Genomic DNA, 3,180 nt, shown 5'->3' on the forward strand with positions numbered 1-3,180 from the left:
TATATATATATATATATATATTTACACGTATATATGTATACACATATTCAAACTCACACTCACATGCACAGCAACACAATCGCGCTCGAATAATTCATAGCGTCTTGCTAACAAATCTGCATTCAACCACACCCATGTTTTTAAAATATATCTCTATTTTTTCAGCTGGCGTTTGATGCAATCTTCGTAACAAACTCTATAGCATCTAGCAGTTTTTAATTTGAATAGAACATAGTTGGTAAAAAAGTGATATGTTAGTCAAACCCAGTATGTAAGAAAAGTATCCACACTAGGCTTCTTATGTTTTCCTCTTTACGACAAATTTCTTCTCATTGCTTAAATGCTTTTTGCTGTATGCGATTGAATTTATATGCAAGGGTGAGTGCAACAGGGAATCTAAAAATTGTTGCCAATACAATTTGCCCTTTTGTTCGTTGTAATTTCTGGGGTAAAACAACACTTTAGTTAGTAGAACTTCCCATGTCAGGATTTCTATTATACATTTTGTTACCTCCTTATTGTTGACTATAACAGAATGTAGGATTACGTCAGATGTTTTTTTTACTTTTGATCAAATTTTCATCGGGGTTGAGAGTACACTCAAGCTACAGTGTGTGTGTGTGTGTGTGTGTGTGTGGAGTGGGTGGGTACATAAGTGAAGTAAAATCAAAGGATTGTATAATGTAAGTTCGCGAGATTGTGAAAGGAGAGTGTGGAGGCGCAATGGCCCAGTGGTTAGGGCAGCGGACTCGCGGTCATAGGATCACAGTTTCGATTCCCAGACCGGGCGTTGTGAGTATTTATTAAGCGAAAACACCTAAAGCTCTACGAGGCTCCGGCAGGGGATGGTGGCGAACCCTGGTGTACTCTTTCACCACAACTTTCTCTCACTCTTACTTCCTGTTTCTGGTGTGCCTGTAATTCAAAGGATCAGCCTTGTCACAGTGTGTCACGCTGAATCTCTCCGAGAACTACGTTAAGGGTACACGTGTCTGTGGAGTGCTCAGCCACTTGCACGTTAATTTCACGAGCAGGCTGTTCCGTTGATCGGATCAACTGGAACACTTGACATCGTAAGCGACGAAGTGCCAACTCGAAGGGAGAGTGGGAGGTGAAGAGGAGAAGAAGTAATGACAGAATTCGAATAGAGGGAGGAGGTGTTTGGGGGTTATCTTGTGGGAAAGGAGTGCATCGTGTGCAGGTGAAGGTGCGTGGCTTAGTGGTTAGGGTGTTGGACTCATGACCGTAAGGTTGTGGTTTCGATTCCTGGACCGGGCAACGTGTTGCGTTCTGAGCAAAGCACTTCATTTCACGTTACTCCAGTCCACATAGCTGACAAAAATGAATAATCCTGCTACGGACCGGTTTCCCATTCAGGTGGGGAATATATATGCCATGAAACCGGGAAACCGGCCCTTGTGAGTTGACATGACTAGAAAAGCTAACTTTACCTTACCTTTACATCGTGTGCAGGTATGTTTGCGAGGATGCGAAGGGACAGAGGTAAATAGAGGGGTAGGGAATACAGCGAATGGTGAACTCAGGGTGGGGGAGGTGTTAGGAAGATGGATTGTGGCTGAGAAGTTTTTCAGGGACAGATTGTGTGTAGGGGCATAGAGATGCCTTTATAGCCTCGATTTTACGTAGGTGGACAGGACATCTCAAGTACAGCAAATCGCCAATCATCTAGATCCTTTGTCATCTCCTCTATGCCAAGCAGTGGCATGGTACTGAACCCAGAACCATGTGGTTGGGAAGCAAACTTCTTACCATATAGCTACACCTGCACTTAATATAATGTATGTATGTATGTATGTATGTATGTATGTAACCAAGCCATAAAGTAGAATAGGGAATTATATATCTGAAAATTTATTTAAGTATTTAAGTATTATTCTCATTAAATTCTTTTGCGTAATATATGTATGTATGTTTGTGTGTGTGTGTGTATGTATGTATGTATGTATGTATGTTTGTGTGTGTGTGTGTGTATGTATGTATGTATGTATGTATGTATGTTTGTGTGTGTGTGTGTGTGTGTGTATGTATGTATGTATGTATGTATGTATGTATGAGTTATTTATATAAGAATAATTCTCAAGTAAATATAGGCCGATAGGAAAACAGTTATTGTATGAGGAGTGTTTTAACCTACATTTTGAAAAGTTTTAGCACCACAAATAGAAACAGGGTAAAAAACATCAGGATGATAAATACGTTTGGTATAGTTCATAAGTTCAATGAACCCTCCTATAAAATGAAGCATTCTAGGGCATGAAGCTGAAGAAATCGGTGCAAAATTTTGTAACGTTATTAAAACCGCTGAAGTATTGACTATTAGGTAGGAGGGGGTTCACAGAAACGTGCACACACGCCCACATAGACATATATACACAGTTTGTTAACCTTTTACTTGATAAACTTTGTATTAAAGATGTGGAGGCTGTGGGAATTACTTTACTATATTGTTATATATTGACCTAAATAATATTGTAGACTTGTTCTTTTTTTATTATTTAATCCAAAATTGATGCATGCAATGAAGAATTATTTGAAAATAACTTCAAACTTTCGTAATCTAATATGCAGTGCTAGCGAACATTTAAGAATATATTCCTTAATTCAAACCTTGTTCATTTGTGAACATAATTGCCGACTGCTGGCTGTATTAGCATTATTAGTAGTGTGAGGAAGGCAGCGAGCTGGCCGAATTGTTAGCACGCCTGGCGAAATGCTTAGCGCTATTTCGCCCGTCGATACGTCCTGAGTTCAAATTCTGCCGAGGTCGACATTGCCTTTCATGCTTTCGGGGTCGATGAAATAAGTACCTGTGAAACACTGGAGGTCGACGTAATCAACTTAATCCCTTCCCGCAAATTAGAGGCCTTGTGCTTCCAGTAGAGTGGAGGCGCAATCGCCCAGTGGTTAGGGCAGCGGACTCGCGGTCATAGGATCGCGGTTTCGATTCCCAGATCGGGCGTTGTAAGTGTTTATTGAACGAAAACATTTAAAGCTCCACGAGGCTCCGACAGGGGATGGTGGCGAACCCTGCTGTACTCTTCCACCACAACTTTCTCTCACTCTTACTTCCTGTTTCTGTTGTACCTGTATTTCAAAGGGTCAGCCTTGTCACACTGTGTCACGCTGAATATCCCCGAGAACTACGTTAAAGGTACACGT

General features: G+C 40.8%; 1 protein-coding gene across 1 annotated transcript in view; it reads left to right on the top strand.

The window, feature by feature from the left end:
- The window catches only part of LOC106871163 (uncharacterized), a 48,466-nt gene that overhangs the window by 1,151 nt on the left and 44,135 nt on the right, over window positions 1–3,180 (top strand). The window lies entirely within an intron of this gene.

The sequence above is a fragment of the Octopus bimaculoides genome, chromosome 6 (genome assembly GCF_001194135.2).
Source record: "Octopus bimaculoides isolate UCB-OBI-ISO-001 chromosome 6, ASM119413v2, whole genome shotgun sequence".
Classification (NCBI taxonomy): Eukaryota; Metazoa; Mollusca; class Cephalopoda; order Octopoda; family Octopodidae; genus Octopus; species Octopus bimaculoides.